At 41.4% G+C, this 8,192-nt stretch overlaps 1 pseudogene; it reads right to left on the reverse strand.

Annotated features, from left to right (window-relative positions):
- Nucleotides 1-7,500: 7,500 nt before the first annotated feature.
- Nucleotides 7,501-7,942, reverse strand: LOC110214761 (small ribosomal subunit protein uS8 pseudogene; annotated as a pseudogene).
- Nucleotides 7,943-8,192: the final 250 nt, after the last annotated feature.

Raw genomic sequence — 8,192 nt, forward strand, 5'->3', positions numbered from 1 at the left:
TTCCTTCCTTTCTCCAGAAGCTAAAATAATCAGATCCACCCCAGTGTCAAAAGAAGGGGAAGGGACATATAAAGAGAGCCACCCTTTCAAGAAGTTATGATTTCCAGAAGTTGTCAATGTATAAAAATGTTGTCTTAGGAGAACAATTGAGATGCAAATGGATAAAGAGATCTATTTCAAATGTATTTTTAGAAACCAAACATACAAAAATTATATTTAACTTTCTAGAAATACAAAGGATAGTTCCTATTTAACCCTTGCATTACCTGAAGGGTAAGCAAGTGCTGTTATATACCCACGGCATTCACACACTCAGTAAATGCTGGCATAGGAGGAAGAGTCCTGGACAGGGAGTTAGTGTTCATTCTGGGATCTGTCACTAGATGTTTGACATCAGACAAGTCACATAACCTTACAGAGCCTCAGTACCCTCATCTGTAAAATAAGGATGTTGGACTTGATTTCTAAAGTTGCTTTTTGTCTCACGTTTGATGATTTTGGAAGAAACCACTTGAAATTAGTTAGTCCAGCTCTCTGCTTCTTGATTAAATAGCAGATCAACTAGTAAAGACTGATATTCCAGTCTCAAAGATTTCCAGAAAGAAAGACATGATTCCATGGTTCCATTCATATCATGGGTTCTTCCTTGTGTCTAGACTAAGCCGCCACTAAAAGAACTTAATAATATTTCCTCTTATGTCTTCCTCAGAGGCTATAGAAAATAGCTGATGACCAGACTCCTCTATGTTGCAATTACCACTCATTTTCCTGAAGTCACTTCCACTTACAGCATTATTGCTTGGGTTTTATGAGGACTAGATCAGGAGTGGCTAGAAGAATTAGCTTATCTCAGCAACTTTTCTTGGTGGTGTGTGCTTTGGAAGCTATTACTTAACTTAGGAGAAAGCAATTGTTCTGGCATGCCATGCTATGACATACTCTGCCATTATGGGGGAAAAGAGGGAAAGAAAGGAGATGTTCTGATGTTTTATTAATATACACTATCTGTCCAGGTTTTGTGGGATTTTTTTTAACTATTGCATGCCTGGATTCCAGGAATAGCCCCCCTCCCCATTGCCCCAGAAATGTTAGAACCCCTTGAGTTGAGAAATAGTTGGGAGTAGAAGTTGTGTACTGAAAATAGAGAGGCATCATGATACAATGGAAAGTGTGCTAGATTCAGAATCAGAGAATCTGAATTCTAATTCTGCCTCTGCCACCTGTGTGACCTTGGGCAAGTCATTTAACCTCCTTGGGTGTCAGTTTCCTCATTTGTAAAATTGCATCATTGGACTGGATGGCCTGTGAGGTCCTTTCCAGCTTTAGATCTCTGATCCTATGAAGTAAAAGGCATGCATGGAGTCCCGGGGAAGTCCATTAACCAGCATATTTATTAAGCACCTACTGTGTGCCAAGCACAGTACTATGTACTGGGGACATATAGAAAAGCAAAAAACAGTCCCTGTTCTCGAGGAGCTTACAGTCTAACCAGGGAGACAAAATGCAAACAAATATGTGCAAGCAAGTTATAGACAAGATAGATCAATGGGGGGGGGCACTAAGGGGCTTTAAAGAGGACTGGGAAAGTCTTCTTATAGAAGGGGGGACTTAAGGAGAGACACTTGAAGGAAGTCAGGTAAACCAGGAGGTGGAAGAAGAGAGTTCCAGGCATGGAGGACACCCATCGACAATGCTCAGGGTCAGGAGGTAGAGTGACATGTCTGAGGGACAGTAGGTGGACCAGTGCCACTGAATCACATGGTAACAAGGAAGGCAGTATAAGGCATAGGAAGAGGCCAGAATGTGTGATTCTGGAGTCAGGAGGGAGCCTCTAGAGCTGACTGAATAGGGGGGTAACATGGTCAGACTTGTATTTTAGGAAGGTCAATTTGACAGCTGACAGAGGTAGGAAGACCAACTAGCAGACTGTTAGAAATAGTCCAGGTATGAGGTGACGAGGGCCTGCACCATGATGGTGGCAATGTCAGAGGAGAGAGAGGCATGTGTAAGAGCTGTCACAGGGGTATTATGAGACTTGGCAACTAATTGGATATGGAGGGTGAGAGAGAGTAAGGAGTCCAAGGTAACATTGAGGTTGTAAGTCCAGGAGACTAGAAGGTCGATGGTGCTTCTTGACAGTAACAGGGAAGTTAGGAGGAGGGGTGGCTTGAGAGGAAAAATAATGCGAATATGGAGAAGAGACTTTTTTATCCAAGGAGATAGAGTGCAGAAACAGTTTTTCCTAGGTCAGTGACCAATAAGTCCAGGCAGGTATGGGGAACTTGCAGCCTCAAGGCCACATGCAGCCCTCTCGGTCCTCAAGTGTGGCCCAGATTTTACAGGACAAATACTCTTAATAAAGGGCTTTGTTCTGTAAAAGTTGGACACGGTCAAAAGGCTGCACCCAAGGACCTAGAAGGCCACATGTGGCCTTGAGGCCATAGGTTTCCTACCCCCTGTCCAGAGTAACATAGGCATTGTCAAGTTTGAAAGGGTACTTGAGGTACAGAAGAAGGAAAAGCACATGCTGGGGACCTTGGGCTCCCACCCATAGAGTTAAGGCTTGGGGCAGCAGATTTAGTAAGGATGGATACTCAATTGTCCTGCCATCCAGATCTAACTTAGAGAACTAGAACTGAACTAACATGACGGATGGGACCAGCCTGGAAGGAATCAGTAAGTAAGGAAAGAGGGAACTAGGAAAAAAAACCCAACTTTATTTCCTGTATTTGGCATGTAACACCAAGATTAAAACACAACACTCAGTAACTTGAAAACTTCTCCTGTATATATTTCCTTGTAAATCCTCTGAAAACCAACAGCACTAAAGAAAAATTGTCTGATATTTGCAGGAAGTAGGGTAAGGGAAGAAGGAAATTGGTTGCATCTTCTTTCTCATCTAAACTGCAGTGAATGGAGAACACAGTCCAGCAAGGGAAGTTAAACACACATACACACACACACAAACACAAACACAAACACGCACACACACACACACACACACTAGTAGGGAGCACAAGTGAGCAAATTCTGAGGCATGTTGGTGAAATAGGAAGTAATTATGTGGCACATTGGGCCCTGATGTGATGCCATACCTCAGAAGCACAGAATTTTTGAGTTGGAAAGGATCACAGTCATCTTCTAGAATAGACATCTATGCTAGAAAATGTTGTTTACTTCATTTTCAAAGAGGACCAATGATATCACAGATGATGACTTGAGCATGTATTGGATTTAAGTCAGGCAGAGTGTTTCAAAATCATCAGCCTCACTCTCTCTTCCAGAGTCATCAAAGTCCAGTGACAGAACTAAAGTCAAGACGACCAGCAATGGCCTAGGATGCAGCGGATGGCCTTGACATCTATGACTGACGGAGCTCTACACATTGCACAGTGCCTGGCTGTAGGAACACATTATTTTCATCCATTTATTCTGTTAGGGAAAGTCTTCACATGCTTGGGGCAAGCATTCTTCTAATTCACTGACAGATTTGAGCTCTATCAGTTACCCTCATCCTGGGTTAGCCCATCTGCCAAACCCATTCACTCGGGTGTGGCCACTGAGCATGTCACAGCTTCTTGGAGCCAAAGATGAGAGTGGGATGAAGGTGGACACCAAAGGTGGATGAACAGCCCTGAAAAGCTATTAAAGGAATTCTCAATACAACATATCTGATAAGCAATCATCCAGACTGTCTTTGAAGTCCTTCAAGGGGAGAAACTCTGCTACCTCTTGAGGCAGTCAAAAAGTATTTATTAAGCTCCTACTGTGTGCCAGGCACTGCTCTCAAAGAGGTTATAGCCTAATGGGGAAACAGCATACAACTATGTACAAACAAGACATAAACAAGATAAATTGGAGATGATCAGCAGAGGAAAGGCACCAACATTTGGAGGGATTGGGAAAGGTTTCTTGCAGAAGATCAGACTTTAGTGGAGACTTGAAGGAAGCCAGGGAAGTTAGAAGCTTGAGATGAGGAGAGAGCTGCCAGCATGGGGGGGGCAGCAATTTCATATTTAGATAAGGGTAATTATTAGGAATTTTTTTTTTCTGAACTCTAGACTAAATTTGCTTTTATCAGATTCTACCTATTGCTCCCGGGTTTGTTCTCTGAGGTCAAACAGAACAAGTCTTCAACATGACAACCCTTCAAATACTTGAAGATAGTTTACAATCACCCCACCAAGTCATGCCTTCTGCAAGCTAAGAATATTCATTTCCTTCAACCTCTTCATATGGCATCTCAAGACCTTCTATGTTCCTGTTTACTCTCCTGTGAACACTCTCTAGTTTATCTACATCTTTAAAGAGTGGCACCCAAAACCAAATCTAATACTCCATATGTGGTCCAAGCAGGGCAAAATAATATGGTGCTATCATCTCCTTACTCCTGGAAGCAACTTCTCTCTATCAGTGCAACCCAAGAGCATGTTAGCTTTTCTGGATTCCATATCATTACAGACATGCATAGAGTGTATGCAAGTATGCCAGCCAACCCTGAAAGAGCATTTTCATTGGATCTTTCCCCAAGGGAGACTCTGTGGAGGCCTATTGATTCATATTCTGCTTGCAATTCCTTAAACCCCTAGATCTGTTGCCTTTGCTTACCACAACCATTTTATGAAATGAATCGTGCTTTAGCAAACACTCAGCTGTGACTCGGGGTCTAGAGTTCCTGTGAATGACTCTTTTAAACAGTAGCATCAAAATTCCTGGATCTCTACAGTTCCACTTAACCACTGATAGCCACCTCTTAGATCTTTACCATCACTCAGAACTACTCTCATTCCAAGATCTCAGACTGTACAATTCTCCTTCCTTAGTACAACCTCCTCTACCCCAAATTCTCCTTTCCTTATTCTTATTGAACTTGCTATTCTTTCCCCCATCAATCATAGCCTGCCAAAAAACTCAGTGAAGACAATGGAAAGTTGGATAGTATATTCACTAATGCTGAACATTTAACAGTGAATGTAAGCAAACAGCTGGCCTTAAGAATATCTTGCCAAGAAATCTACTATCCAGATTTTTCCCTTGGAATATATCCATTAATTCACAAGAGTTCATATCTTTGCCATGTGCTGCCTCTCACAAACAATTATTCTAATATCATCTCGAGTCCTCAGGCTTCCCTGTCACTTCCTAAAACTCATTCTAGACCACGTATGCCTGTAAGAACATTTGTCTTTTTGAGGTATTTAAACACCTTCTAAAATAATTGTCATTCATTCTGCAGGTTCCTGTTTTCCTCTCCCACAGCTGCTCATGTTCTGCTCCCCTCCTCAAATTATTGGGGGAGAAACTGAGGCTGGTAACTTTGCACAGCCCTCCCTCAATTAAATAAGATTCACTTGCAAGTCATAGCATCACCTTCCTGATGTCATGGTTGTCTTCCAGAATGAAGGACAAACAACAACAATAGCCCTGTATTTACTGTGTATATTGCATTAATATATGTGTATATATTTATATATGTTGATTTGATTTCAGAGATGATATTTTATAAAATATTCTTTCATTAGAGTGTTATTTAAGATAGAGATTTAGAGGAATAGCTATCAAACCTTTACTTCCAAGTGAGTTGTCCTATGTAGCAAGATGCATGAATTCAACTGTATATATCTGATTGCATTAAGAATTTCACTTAGGAATTAAGAAATTCACTTGACAAAGCATTCAAAGCATACTTTCCTCTTTTTTTGTGTGTGTCTTGCAAACATAGTGAAAAGTATATAGCCTAGGGATGTGGACAGGGAATGGATTCCTTCCTCTGGTACATGGCACAGTAGGATAAGAGCTGATAAATACTTATATAGTTGAGATTCCTGACTTCAATAATTAGCATATATGGCCAATGAAGAAATCTAAAGATTAGATTATAGAAATAATTCATTTCAATAAGTATTTATTAAGTGTCTATTATTTGACAGGCACTTACAGGTACTGCAGATAAAGAAAATGATGAAATACTGCCTGCTGTCAAGGAGCTTACATTCTTCTTGGGGGAAACAATGCACACACACATATACACACACACATATAAGAAAATACATAGTGTGCATAAAATAATGCAAAGTACTTTTGGAGGGTTAGGGAGCACTAATGGCAGTGGGGGAAGAGTCACGAAAAGTCTATAGGAGGAGCTGATATTGTAGGTGAGCCTCAAAAGGAGCTTGGGTTTCCAAGAGGAAGAAATGCGGGAAGAGGACATTCCAGACATGAAGACAGCCTGTGGAAAGTAATGGAGGCAGGAAATGGGATGTTGTGAATGGTAAGTGGCAAGTAGGGCAATTTGGCTATAGTATAGAATGCATGAAGAGGAGTCATACAAAATCAGCTGGAAAAATAGCAGGAAATAGATTATGAAATGTTTGAAATGCCAAACAAGGGAGCTGGTATTTTATCTTATGCTGTTGAGATACAGGGATGTAAAGAAGAGTATACTAACTGAAGGACACAAACAAGTCATCCCATATACCATATGGTCATATACATTTCCTGTGATCATTAAAGACAATCCTGAGAATCTTGGAGAATTTACCAAGGACAGTACATAGAGATCTTTCTCTCTTATCCGGAATCACCAACTGGGTGAAAGTTGTGTTTCATGTCTTCCAAACTGCCCCTTTTGTGCCTCTCCCCACACCTGGCTCCATGTGATTTTCCAGCCTCTCTTAAGCACCTTTAGTAATGAGAAACCCTGCTACTCATGTTCCATTTTGGACTGTTCTAAATGTTAACTAGTGGGATTTGGGGGGGGGGCTGAGGGGCTAGGCAATGCGGTCAAATGACTTGCCCAAGGTCACACAGCTAATACGTGTTATGTGTCTGAGGTTGGATTTGAACTCAGGTCCTCCTGAATCCAAGGCCGTTACCCTATCCACTGTGCCACCTAGCTGCCCCCACTAGTGGGATTTTTTAAAAATATTTTTATTGAGCCCAAATCTGTCTTCCTGTGACTTCAAACTCCTTATCTTCATTCCACCTAATGAAACCACTCCCCCTTCCATGTGGCAGCCTTTCTATTACTTGAAGACAGTGATCATGTCTACCCTTACTCCTAAATCTTCTGTTTTCCAGGATAAATATCCCCAATGTCTTCAATGAATTCTCAGATGACATAATTTCTAGTCTCCTTGCCATCTGGGCCACCCTGGTCTGGAAGAGATTCAGTTTATCAAAGTACCTCTTCAGATGTGGTTCCTAGAATTGAGATCAAGTGTGCCAGACATGGGCTGATTAATAGAGAGTACATTGGCAACATTGTAAGCTGGCTCGGGATCATCTATTTCTTGTTCTTAGCTAGTTTTCAACTAATTCATGCTAAGGTGCCAGCAGACAGCAAGGCATAATAGAAACAGTTTGGAATTAGGAGACCTGGGTTTGAATCTTACTTCTTCCACTTACTGCCTGTATAAAACATTAATTCGCTGAAGAATGAGCTGCTCTGTCTATAAATTGAGGGGGTTATACGACATGATCTTGAAGGTCCTTTATAACTTTTTTTTTTCCATTGGAGCATTTTTATTTGTATGTATGTTTTACACCCTTAGAAAAAGAATCCCAAGATTTTTCCTCCTGTGTGTTTTCCTCTTGCTTCCTCATGGTCCATGATGCCAGGTGAGGTTGTAAGCACAATGAACCCAAACTGACGGGATGGTAGCAGATTATTCTGCCACTTTCCCAGATCTTTCAATTAAACATCAAATCTGGGGCTGATTACACTACACTTGTTTAATCTGCCCATGAGGTTCACAACAATTTTTCCTGCTCTGTGATCATCAGTGATCTCAAATTCGCCAATGTAACCATGCTTCATCATCACAGTTAAGAACCGGACAATTACTTTAGTGCATGGCCTAATGAGAACCTGGAGTTTTCCTCGCTAATCTCCATTGCTGATGCTTTTGAGAGCATCCGCCAGGACCTTCATGTGCACCATGGTGGCAGCTCTGCAAGATGGCAGAAACAGCCCTTTATAACTTTTAACTCCTATGAAAGCTTATGGCTGAACTCCAGCACTTAGCGCAGTGCCTGGCACATAGTAGGTGCTTAATCAATGTTTATTGGATTGGACATTGAATGGTAACACATTAAGGTATAATCCCATTCAAGGGTATCTGCATCTGCCATCTCTGGGTCTTTGTTGACTAGGCTCTTTCTCCATGTCTACACTCCAGCTGTTGAAATCC

This window comes from Phascolarctos cinereus, unplaced genomic scaffold (genome assembly GCF_003287225.1).
Source record: "Phascolarctos cinereus isolate Bilbo 61053 unplaced genomic scaffold, phaCin_HiC Scaffold_4;HRSCAF=312, whole genome shotgun sequence".
Taxonomy (NCBI): Eukaryota; Metazoa; Chordata; class Mammalia; order Diprotodontia; family Phascolarctidae; genus Phascolarctos; species Phascolarctos cinereus.